The sequence below is a fragment of the Marmota monax genome, unplaced genomic scaffold (genome assembly GCF_021218885.2).
Source record: "Marmota monax isolate L192 unplaced genomic scaffold, Marmota_monax_Labrador192_F-V1.1 WCK01_AAM20220418_F8-fsc00002, whole genome shotgun sequence".
Classification (NCBI taxonomy): Eukaryota; Metazoa; Chordata; class Mammalia; order Rodentia; family Sciuridae; genus Marmota; species Marmota monax.
In genome coordinates, this window is record NW_026693571.1 from 21,390,103 (window position 1) to 21,403,932 (window position 13,830).

The following is a 13,830-nucleotide window of genomic DNA, read 5'->3' on the forward strand; positions in this document are numbered from 1 at the left end:
TCAAAAATGCTTCACCAAACACTTCACATGAAAATATCAAGTGGATTATTCTAGTACTAGTTAGATGATGAAAGAAACCTGTGACAACTCTCATGCATTTAGACATTTCATGAAAAACACTGGCAGAGTACATGTAATAGTACATGTTTAGCACAGTGTTTTTTGACAGCTTCCATTTATAGATTCTTATTTTAGACTCTTACTTAATGATCACAACCATCCTCATTGGCCTTGATCTGAATACCCCAAACCAGGTGAGCACAAGTTCACTGATTAGTAATTCAAGGCACCCATATGAGAAAGGAGATTAGTTAACAATGACATTGGTAGCTAATGTCCACAACTGCTTCTATTTCAAACCATTATACTCTTTAGCTTTCAAAGGAAGTAAATACTTTTTGCCAACATGTTCAGCCTTAGATTCCAAGAACATTTAGAGCCTCAGTTCATAACAAGCACTAATATTTTTAAAATCTCTTCAAGGTTCTGAATAGTTTGTATTTAAGGAAACTTACAAGTACATCAGTAAAGGCAGAGATAATAAGAACTTTCTGGAGATTTATAACTTATTAATAGTTCTCTGTTAGTAATTAGAGTATTAAATTTAGTCACAGCATGAATGGCTTATAGGGGTTTTGATGAAAGAAAGGTTGATGGATTTACCTTAATGATATTCTTTCTCCTGTAAGTGAAAAAATGATAAGATGTAACATGGTAATAATATAAATTTATAATTTATGTGCACCTACTTCTATTAATAATTTAATATGACTTCAACAAGTAGCATCATTGCCAGTATATACAAAAATCAGGAGACAACAGAATCAGATTGACATGTGGGCACTTGGGAACGTCTAATAATTTGGCATGCCCTGACAGTGGTTTCTTTAAATATTTATTAAAAAGAAAGGCTGGGTACTTTGTGGGGAAAAGGTACATTTTGTGGTCCTTACCTTTCTATTTTTCTCTATTGTGCTCACCCATTCAATTCAGGCCCAAATTCACAAATCACCTGTTTAACAAAGAAAAAGACAAGTGTTTAACTGGATCCATGTGTCTTTTAAAACATGGTAGACCACCTACTGTTAACTTGAGAATTCTCCTTGGGGATCTTAAATCCCTGGAACCTAAAAGTCGATTCCTTACAAACATTTGCACAGCTACTTATCTGGTTTACTTTAACTCCCATTATTGCCATCACATTTTTGCAACCAAAGGATGTTTTGGCAACATTTAGTATGTCTCCCTTGGCAATCAACTTTCACCTACTTCTTTATTACAACTCTGAGTTCCAAACTACAGAACTACCCACTGACAGGGTTCAAGACCCACTACCCCAAAATATGACACATCAGCATTTGAGAAAATGGCAGAAGCAGAAAGTTCTAACCCACTGTTTCTCCACTGAAGGTCATAACAAAATTATTTGAGCTCCTGCAAAATAGGGCTTCTAGAGGGCTTTTCCATATACCAAGAACAAAGAGATGAAGACACAGGGATACAAAAGAAGCAGATCTTGTTAAGTTCCTCAGTTATTACCATTAGATCATACCTACTTTTTGTTGTAGTACCAGAGATTGAATCCAGGGGTGCTAATCACTGAATAACATCCCCAACTCTTTTTAAACTTTTTTATTTTGAGATAGGGTCTCACTAAGTTGCTTAGGGACTTACTAAATTGCTGAGGCTGACTTTGAATTTGTGACCCTCTTTATCTCAGTCTCCTGAGACACTGGGATTACAGGCATGTGCCTTCATGCTGGCCTGATTTTTATCCTATCATATTTATGTTTAATTTTCTACTCTTTATCAAAGTTAAGGGGGAAATGCAGTTTTTTTCTGTTTGGGGGGTTTTCATTCTTGAAGGCTCTTACATTGCATAAAATTAATATTAAATAAATTTGTATGTTTGTCTCTTACTAATTTGTCTTTTATTCTAGGTATCTCAGCCATGAACCTTCAAAAAATGTAGTGAATGGTCTTCAAATCATAATGATGTTGGGTGGGGATGAGGCTCAAGCGGTAGCACGCTCGCCTGGCATGCGTGCGGCCCGGGTTCGATCCTCGGCACCACATACAAACAAATATGTTGTGTCCACCAAAAACTAAAAAATAAATATTAAAATTCTCTCTCTCTCTCTCTCTCTCTCTCTCTCTCTCTCTCTCTTTAAAAAAAATAATAATTATGATGATAGCCATGGTATTCAAAAAATAATAAAAATAATGTAGAGCAAAATCTGAACTAGTACCTTTCCTCTGAAAACAAAAGTTGCACATAGGCTTCCCAGTGCATCAAGTATTTTATGAGTAAAATTTCTGGTTCTGCCTGGTAATTATATACATTTTTACCTGTACACAACCATTTGGCTAGCTTCTAATAATTTCTATGGGCCCCTACCAAAAACATATAAAAAGTCTCCAAAAGGGGGCAGGTTTTGAGATAAGAAAAAAAGACACAGAACTTAATTTATACAGGGATACTACCATACCCTCCAGGACAAACATTCAGTAATAACATGAGTCTACTGGGCAAGTTGGAAAGAAAAGATTGAAGCAGTTCTGTCCCACATAGCATCAGGCTGCACAGTGGAAACTGGTGGATTAGAAAAATATTCATTTATCAACTTGTTCAGAGTGGCAGGATCTTTCAAAGTTGAATGAGCCTGAATAAAAATAAAGTAGAAAATCTTCTGATAGTCTAATGAAACAAAATATACTCAAAGAAGGGTTCTTATAATAAAAGAAATTAAAACTGATGATGAGTAAAAAGACATTGTCTAAGGACAATCAAAACACAGCCAAAAAAAAAAATCCACAAAGAAGGAATGTTAAGGTTAGATAAGAGGTATTTCCCCCAAAGCTCAGGTATGAGTCAGTGAAAGAATTTTCAGAGGTGAAATGATAAGATGATGAGAGATGTCACCTACTCAGTGGGTTAATCTATGGATATAGATTGACTGGGTGATAAGTATAGATGGGTAAGGTATGGCTTAAGAAGGCAGAGCACTAGGGGTAAGTCTTAGAAGTTCATATTTTCATCCCTGGTGAGTGGAGCTCCCTCTGCTTCCTCGTGGCCATGTCTTGAGCTATTTTCCTCCTCCATGCTTTCTGTCCTTAGGTTTTGCATCACCATCACCTCTGGCCCACAGCCATGTAGCCCACTAGCCATGGACTGGACCTCTGAAATCATGAGCCAAAATTAAATTTTCCTCCTCTAAATTGTTCTTGTCAGTTCTTTTGTTCACAGTAATGAAAACCTGACTAAAGCAGAGAAGAACAATCAAGAAAACTCTTTTTTTTTTTTTGAACCTACATTTTAAAATAACAACAGAGAAAAATCCTTGATGTCATGTCTCAAGTTAAAAGAGAACAGAATAAATGTAAATGGGCTTGTTGATCAGAAAAATCAAGATGCTATCAGGATAAGGCATGTATTTTTTTTTTTAAATCAGTGAAACTAAATAGACATTGACTATTAGAAGAATGATTGATGTCTTTGAATCCTGAGACAAGAATTCAGGGAAAGTGGTTTACTTGAAGGGTGAAGGGAACACCTATGAGAGAATGGTGTATGAAACAAGGAATAGGAAGCAAACAATAAGGAACTATCTCATCCATCCAGCCACCACTGCAAGTTACTGAAATTTACTCCTCAAAGGGTCTCCTAAAAAACACATAATCTAAGAGTTGAGCTCTGTAAGAATCAAGCAGAGAAGGGTATTTATATATCAACTTGTATCAGAGTTGAGAGCTGCTCCCAGGGATATGAATTCTTCCACACTTTCAACATGCCAAACAGGAGACACTGTGGGCTACAGATGCAAGAGAAAGTCCAAAGACAAAAGAAATGTTGCCTAATGGATACTGGTGGGACATTAAATGCATTGTTTACAGATATTTTATAGGGCTAATTCACACAGAATAAAGACACAAATATACTTTTTATAGTAATTACGTGAGATTTTGCATCATTTAAAAAATGTTTTTATTTTTACTTATACATATTTGTGGGGAATAGTGTAATATTTCAATATATGCATGCAATGTATAATGACATGATCAGGGTAATCAGCATATCTATCACCTCAGATACTTATAAATTTTTGTTGGGAATATTAAAAATCTTCTCTACTACCTATTTTGAAACACGAAATTAATTCCTGTCAACCACTGTTATCCTACTGTTATACAGAACATTAGAAGTTATTCCTCCTAAATATCTCCCTGTACCCACCCACCATCCTCTCTTCATCCCTCCCTCCCCATTCCCTTCCCAGGATGATTCTGTTTTCTAATTCTTTAGGGTCAACATTTTAACGTCCATTTGTAATTAAGAACATATGGCATTTGCCTTTCTGTGCCTGCCTTATTTCACTAAACATAATGTCCTCTTCTTTCATTCATGTTGCTGAAAATGACATAATTTCATTCATTTTATGGTTGGATAACATTCCATTGTTTCCTTTATCTACTCATGTGTGGATGGACACTTTGGTTTATTTCATATCTAGTCTGTTGTGAATAGTACTTCAGTGAGGTAGGAGTTTAGATATCTCTATAACATACTGATTTCAATTCTTCGGCCATATGTCCAGTAGTGGGATTACTAGATTACACAGTAGTTCTATTTCTAGTTTTTGAGAACTCTCCATACTATTAACTATAATGGTTCCAATAATTTACACTCTCATTAATAGTATGTGAGAGTTCCTTTTACTTCACATCTTCTCCAACATTTGTTAACATTTGTCTCTTTGATGCTAGCTGTCCTAACTGAATGGAGATAATATCTCATTGTGGTTTTCATTTGTGTATCCCGCACATGCCTGATGGCCATTTGTATATCATCTTCGTAGAAATGACTATTTAAGTTATTTGCCCATTTTTAAATTGGAAGTTTATTTTATTATTTTATGTTATTTTATTTATTTTTGGCCACTGAATTGTTTTGAGTTCCTTAGGTATTCTGGAAATTAGTCCTTTGTCAGATGAATAGTTTGCAAATGCTTTCTGTCATTCTGTAAGTTGTATCTTTATTCTGTTGATTATTTCCTTTGTTGAGCAGAAGCTTTTTAGTTTAATGTAATTCTATTAGTTAATTTTTTTTTTGCTTTTGTTGGATCTGCTTTTATGGTCATATCCAAAATATCTTTGCCTAGCCCAAAGTATTGATGCATTTCCATTATGTTTTCTTCTAGTGGTTTCATAGTTTGGTCTTTTTATTTAAGAGTTTGAGTCAATTTGAGTTGATTTTTATATGTGGTAAGAAATGAATACAGAGCCTTTCTTTTGTGTATGGATATCTAGTTTTCCCAGTATAATTTATTGAAAAGACTTTCTTTCCTCCATGTATGTTCTTCCTGTCTTTGTTGAAAATCAATTAGCTATAAATACATAAATTTATTTTGGGGTTCTTTATTCTCTTCCAATGAGTTATGCGTCTGTTTTTATGCCAGAGACAAAAATATATTAAATGTTGGAATTTGAATCTACAAAACCAAAGGTTAATTAGCCACACACTTGTTAGGGCTATGTTATGAGTCTAAGCCACTAAGAACACATTCTTTTTTTTAATGTCTTTAATATTCAGTGAAATGAAAATATATGCCTCATTATTAAACATGACACATTATGTTTCATTCCCTACAGTAAAGGAAATGAGGTCTTCAATAGATTAGGAAGACAAGAAATTCTTCAATTCAAATTTTCCCATTACAACTGAGTAAAGAAAATGCAAATAGAGAATGTAGCCATTAAGTATACAGATATATGTAAAAATGAATTGGGGGCTTAACTTCATTTCCTGGGGGATCAGAAGCCTTTAAATGCTAAAATAAATGTCTATTCTTAGAAACCCCAATGGTAAGCCAACAGTGGGGAAATCCCCCAAGGCAGAACAGTCGTACAGGATGTTCAGAGACAAGGCGGTGTGGGGGAGAATGATTCACACCCCCCCAATGCCGCATCTGCTCTCAGCCTAAAAACAGAACTGCACCTAACACTTCTGTCCATCTGGCACCCACAAGAGGACTTAATTCAATTCAAAATTAAACATACACACTCATATTATCGAAACAATTTTTTAAAATAATTGGCAAAAATCAAATTTCTTCACTATGTTTACATTCTTCTGAGGGAGACATTTTTAGGCTAATGTGTATATCAAAAAGAGGATACACTGTTGCTATTAAAATGATCTAACTGAAAGGATATTCTTGTGTTAAAAATATGATATCTGGGGCTGGGGATGTGGCTCAAGCGGTAGCGCGCTCGCCTGGCATGCATGCAGCCCGGTTCGATCCTTAGCACCACATACAAACAAAGATGTTGTGTCCGCCGAAAACTAAAAAATAAATATTAAAAACATTTTTTAAAAAATATGATATCTGACATTCTGGCCCAAAACATTCATTATTCTTCTTCTTTGTGTGTGTGTGTTGTCAGGGAGATACATGAGATTGAATCCAGGGAAACTTAAACACTGAGCCACATCCCCAGTCCCCCTTTTTATATCTAATTTAGAAATAGGGTCTCGATAACTTGCTTAAGACCTTACTAAGTTGCTGAGGCTGGCTTTGAACTTGTGACCCTCCTGCCTCAGCCCCTCTAGCTGCTGGGATTATAGGGATGTGCCACTGCACCCAGCTTCACTATTCTTCTTGATGATAATAATAACAACCTCAAACTCATTTTATACTTAGTAATTTTTGAGTATATTAGAAATAATTTGAGCAAAGTTATTAGTTTAGCTTCTTATTAGACTCTTTGTTATAGTCAAAAAGCTAAAGCTTTTTAAAAAATCCATTATTTGGGTACTCTCAGAATAGCATTGCCAATGTTATTCTAAATCTAGCAGATAAATCAAAATGGCTTCATAATCTATTGAAAGCCATGATTAGTAGTCATTGGTGCACAGTTATCAAGAATATTTTTTTAAAGAGAGAGAGAGAGAGAGAGAGAGAATTTTTTTTTAATATTTATTTTTTAGTTTTCTCTGTGAACACAACATCTTTTTTATTTGTATGTGGTGCTGAGGATGGAACCCAGAGCGTGTTACCGCTTGAGCCACATCCCCAGCCCCCAAGAATATTAATTAGCTATTAGAAATTATCAAATTGGCCAAAAATTTAGATGGATTAAAATAATAATGATTATCAATGAAGATTTCTTTTCTTCGGGTAAGTGATGGGAAGGACATAAAATCTCCCCATCAGCTGAAAGCCTAGGCACTGGAATTATCTTTCTTTCTTTTTAATTCACTTACATGCCAGATACCTGATTTTGGCTCAGTGCCAAACTTACCTAGCAATGTTAGACAGAACACCCACATATCGCCTCTTATATGACTAGGAATTCTCTGCAATATGATGGTATGTGTCCTGAGAGACAAAGAGAGTGCTAGGTGAGAGCTGCGTTATCTATCAAGATCTGGCCCTGGAAATCATAGAGTAACATTATTGCTGCATCCCATTAGTTGAAGAAATTTAAAAATTTTTCCAGGGTTAAAAGGAGAACATAAATTCCACTTGTCAATAAAGAAACATTTTGATCACAATGAAAGAAGAGGATGTACAATCGTATATATAAAGAGGCTTGCATTTTAGGAAAATGCAATTAGTTACCCCACAACATATGGTTCATTGACCTTATAAAAGAAAGATCTTCCCCCCATATCCAGACAGTGCCTACCACTTGTATTTTATAAAGACTTCTTATTGTTTTCAATGAGTTAGAAAGCTTTTGAAGATTTTTCATTGGAACTGATTTATTTCAAACATTTAAAGGCAAAAGAAAACAAGGGAGCAAACAAGAATAAAGTGGTAATTTTTAATTAACTTAAACATACTACTAAATTCTCAATTATTATAGAGTTCATATAATTGAATTACAGTTTCATATATGATTTGTTTAAACAGTGTAATCAATCATAATAGAAAACTCTAACATTTCATTGTCTAAATTCCCAATAATCAGAAAAAAATCTTCATCTAAGGATCTACTCACACTTCCCCAGTATGATCATAATCCATTATGACAAGTTAATCTCTCTCTACCCTACCTCAACAGGACTTCCCACCACAAGAATTAAGTTTTGAGGAATTCTATGGCTTAGACTCCTATTTTGTTTTAAATTCTTAAATGAATTCAATGGTGTCAGTTCACATCCACAATAGGTTCAAAAAACACAGTAACTTATAATTATTTTTTGGATCCTATGGTAGTACTAACAATGGTTGTTTGATTTAACTTTTTTCTTATTTAATGTTTCAAAATAATAATACATCTTTACAAAATGTAATTAATTTAAATGGAAGAGAGTTATATTTTGAAGACAACAAAATATTAAATGCTAGAGCGAGTTTCTGATAGAACCAAAACAAGAGGTATATTACTTCATGTTGAGAAGACAGAGCACAGGGCCCCATGCATGTTGGGCAGGTGCTCTACTACTAAGCTGTACTCCCAGCCAAGTTGAGAGAAATTAAATCCAGCCACAGCCTCAATCTAATCCTGTTGGAACCCTGACATTAAAGAACCCTCATTAAAGACTAATGATACAAATACTCAGAGCCATTACTCTGTCTCCAAGCAGGCAGTCAGGGGACAAGGTTCTGAAGTCCCACTTCTAGGAAGATACCCCCACAGTAACAGCAGAGAATTACACAACTTTTTTTAGGCACCATATCTTCAGAGGTCCAATGCATCAGTTGCACCAACACATTGTCAGATCATACGCTGCCAACAATTCTGGATATGAATGCTGCAGAGGGGATTGGTGATTCCAGCCCCTAGTTTTCCCCATGAAATACCTCAATCTGAACCAGTGTCTGATTGGGGGACAAGAACTTCAGACCCTTCACCAGAACTAGAGCACTCAGGATCAGAATCACGTTCAAGTAACAGAAACAATATCACCTGAAAGACAAGCTTCAACTGTCAATATAGAAGTAGTCACAGAAAACATACCCCCCAAATACTCTACTGTCTACACCACACTTGCCTGATTTATCAGTTTCCCCACTCTTGCAAGACCTACAGAGACAGTGAACTTCTTAAACTCCAATACAGTACACATGTTCCCAAACCCATTAATCATAGCCAAAGAAGTCACAGGGAGATTATGCCATGGTGGCAGTTGGAAATAAATTCAACACTACACAAAAAGTTGAAACCCTAAGACATTTCATCTGGAGAAGACTGCTTACTCAGAAGACCATCACATAAAAGACATCACAGAAAAGATATCCATCCCCTAGATGCAAAAATCTCAACATAGAAAAACAACAACAACAACCAATCAACCAAACTCCTAAACTTTGTCTGTAGCTCTCTACATATTCCAAAGATATCAAATTTAATGAAATGCCTGGCAAAGAATGGTTATAAAAGCTCAATAAAATCCAAGAGAATATAGATAAACAGTAGAATGAAATAAGGAAGACAATGCAGGATACAAATTAGAAATTCTTCAAAAAGAGACATTAAAAGTGAACAAAACAAAAATCTTGGAAATAAAAAGCTTAATAATTTAAATAAAAATTCAATTCATAACATCAACAACAGACTAGGTAAAGCAAAATAGTATATCAAAACATAAACACAAGTCTTTCAAAATGTTACATTCAAATAGAAATAAAGAAAATAATGAGAAAGAACAGAGATCATCTGACATCTCTGGGAAACCATGAAAGATCAAATATCCGTATAATCAACATAACTTAAGGAAAAGAACAAAAGATTGAGGGCATAGAAAATATCACTAATGAAATAACAGCAGAAATTTTCCAAGCCTTGGGAGAGAAAAATGGATATAAGGTACAGAAGACCTTTAGAACCCAAAATACATATAACTAGGATAGAACCTCTCCAACATTTTATACTCTGTCAAAATTCAGGAGAAAGAAAGAGTATTAAAATCTGCAAAAAAAAAAAAAAGAAAGAAAGAAAAGAAACACCAAATCCATTTAAATGCAACCCATTGGAATAGCAGCAAATTTCTCAGTAGAAACCATAAAGATCAAAAGGTCATGGAATGATGTTTTTCATGTTCTAAAAGAAAATAACTGCCAACCAAGATTACTATATTCAGCAAGGCTTTCTTTTAAAATTAAAAAAGAAACAAAGACATTTCAAATTAGGCATAAACTAGGGGAATTCATGAGCATTAGACTAACATAATAAAAGATGCTTAAGGAATCCTACACATAGAAAATTAAGAGAGATAAACACCATCATGAGAACATATGAAAGAAAAAATCCTTCAAGAAAAATAGATGTGCAAAGGAGAAACAGAAAATAATCAAGCATTCACATTACAATAAGCCATCAAACCACAAAGATGAATAAGGGAGAATAAGGAAGAAAGAAGTGACCAAAGGATATTCAGAACAACTAGAAGAAAATTTAAAAAATGTCAGGAACTACTCCATAACTTTCAAATACTAATTCTAATGTACATAGTCTTAATTCTCCAATTAAGAGACACTAACTGGATGCATGGATTAAAAAAATAAAACCCAACAATATGCTACTACAAACCTCACCTTACCTGTAAAGACACATGATTTGAAAGCGAAAGGATGGACATTCATATTAAAAGAAAATGGAATCTGAAAGCAAGCAGGAGTAGAAATGCTCATTGACTTTAAACAAAAACTGCAAGAGACAAGGAAGTTCAGGAGGAAGAGAGAGAGACAGAGATAAGACTTCTCTACAGAGAAGGAAATCCAGAACTGAGTATTGCCAGAAGTGGATGTTTTGTGCCTTTTTTTAGGTCCCAGGTTGCCTCTCCCTCCCACCTAAGGGCATGGAAAACAGCATCCCAGGGACTAATCCTTAGCAACTCCTTGTGTTGGGAGGAGTGATTCCCTGGAGGTGTTAACAACCCCTTTCCTTTTCTTTGAGGATTAGCTAATTAACCCTCATCTGTCCTACCTACATCATTCCTACATTTACTATCTACACTGAACTCCTGTCCTTTACCACCCCCCATATGATGCCTCATGTTGGGCCCACAGCAATAAGGTGGACATATATGAACTGAGACCTCCAAACTATGAACCCCAAATACATTTCTGTGCTCTAAGTTGTTCTTGTTGGATGTTTTGGTCACAATGATGAAAAAGCTAACTAAAATAATTATATAGCACATAAAACAAGTCAAGAATAAATTAGTAGATGCAGAAAAAGCATTTGATTAAATTCAACATGACTTTATAATAAGATTTATTCTGAACAATTTAAGGATATAAGGATCATACCTTACGTAATAAAGGCTATGTATGACAAACCCACAGCCAACATCATATTGAATGGGGAAAAACTGATAGCATTTCCTTGGGAAGAAGACAAGGGTATCCACTCTCATTGCTCACATACTCTTATTGAATAGAATACTAGAAATTTTAGTCAGATAAATTAGGCAAAATAAATTAAAGGCATACAAACAGGAAATCAAGGACTCATATTGTTCCCATCTACAGACGATATGATTCTAGACATAGAGAACCTGAAGACTCTACCAAAATCTAGTGGAATTAATAAATGAATTCAGTAAAGTCACAGGATACAATATCAACATGCAAAACTTAGTAGCTTTTCTACACATCAATTAAGAATGTACTCAGGAAGAATCAGGAAAGCAATCCTATCATAATAGCTATCAAATAAATAAATAAACAATACTGGAATCAAACTGTAGATGTAAAATTCCTCTATAATGAATATTACAAAACACTAAAAAAAAAACTGAAGACAGTGAAAAGTGGAAAAACCTCCTGTGTTAAATGAATCTATAGAATTGGTGTTGGTTAAACTTCCATACTATGCAAAGTGATCTAAAGTTCAATGTAATCCCCATGAAAATACCAATGACATTCATCAAAGAACTAGAGAAATCATCTTACATTTCATGTTGAAGCACAAAAGACCCCGAATTAAAAAAAAAAATCCACATATCTCCAGGCAACTGATTCTTGACAAGTGTGCCCAAAAACTACATTGGAGAAAGGACAGCTTCCTGAACTGTTTTCCCAGGTGCTGGGGAAACTGCATATTTGTAGAAGATTGAAACTTGACCCCTATCTTTCCTCACCCTGTACAAAAAAAAAAAGACTCAAAATTGTCAAAGTCCTCAATAAAAGACCTGAAACCCTGAAACTACTAGAGGAAGATATAGGAAAATATTTCAAGATATTGGCACAAGCAACCATGTCTTGGACAGGACTTCAAAAACACATGAAACAAAAGCAAGAATTGACCAGTGGAATTACACCAAATTCAAAAGCTTCTGCACAGCACAAATAACAGAGTGAGGATACAATCTATAGAACAGGAGAAATCTTTGCCAGTCTTCATCTGACAGAGGATTAATATCCAGAAAAATAAAAGAACTAAAAGTCTAAACTAAAACCTAGCAATCCAATTTAAAAATGGATAAATGATCTGCACAGACACTTCTCAAAAGAAATACAAATGGTCAATAAACACCTGACAAAATGCTCAATGTCAGTAACCATCAGGAAAATGCAAGTCAAAACTACAATGAGTAGTTAGGATGGCTATTACCAAAACAAACAAAAAGTAACAAATGCTGGCGAGGATCTAGAGAAAAAGGAACTATTATACATTGTTGGTGGAAATATAAACTAATACAGCCACCATGTAAAACAGTGTGGAGATTCCTAAAAAAAAAAACAAAAAAATACCATGTGATCAAACTATTCCTTCGCTCAGTTTATATCTGAAAGAAATAAAGTCAGCACAAAAAGAGATAGCTACTTGCCCATGTTTATTGCAGCAATATTCACAATAGGTAAAATATGAAATCTGCCATTAACAGATGAGTGGATATAAAACATGTGCTATATATACACAATAAAGTATTATTCAGCATAAAGAAGAATGAAATCCTGGCTAGAGGGCATCATGTTAAATGAAATAAGCCAGACACAGAGCAAGTATCACATGTTTTCTCACATATGTGGAAACCAAACAAAAACGAAGAAGAAAAAAAAAACAAGAAGAAAGAAGAAGTAGGAGGAGGAGAAGGAGATCATTTAGGATATAGGTGAATATTCTAAAATTTAAGAACTGAGAATAAAGTAGATAAGTGAAATGCTAGAAGCTAATTCAAGGTGAAATATATCCCTATCTTCCTTATTGATTTTTGTCTACTTTTTAAAAAGTTATTTGTTTGTTTTTAGTTGTAGATAGATGCAATGCCTTTATTTTATTTATTTATTTTCTATGTGGTGCTGAGGATCGAACCCAGGGCCTCACACATACGAGGCAAGCACTCTACAGCCACATCCCCTGATTTTTGTTTTCTTATAGTCATTTATAACCTATTATCAGAGGTCAAAATTTTTCCCACCTATGTATATTAAACATAGCACTATGTATTAATCATGATTTTCTTGTACTGATTGAATGAGGGCAATTGCCAGTAAAGTATAGCAAGTTCAGAAAAGAGTCAAAAGGTGGACTGGCTCTTCTCTTCTCATAGTTGTGAACTTCTACTGAGATCTGACTGACCCAAACTCTCCACAATAAAGACAGTAAAGCAGATATAGAGACATATCACATACCCAAGGTTGGTAGAAGATAAGGATCTTCCCTAAAGTTATTAACATAGATGACCCAGAAGAATTCTAGGGGAAGGCCAAATTGCCAAGACTCACCTATGCCTTTCAAGCAGAACAATTCTGCTTTATCACATTGGAGTCCTCCTCTGTTTCTTAAGATAAAGTCTTTATCTTCTGTCACAAGATTTATTTTCTGTCACAAGATTCAGGTTTTAAGTGCTAACTAGATTCGTACCAAGTATTT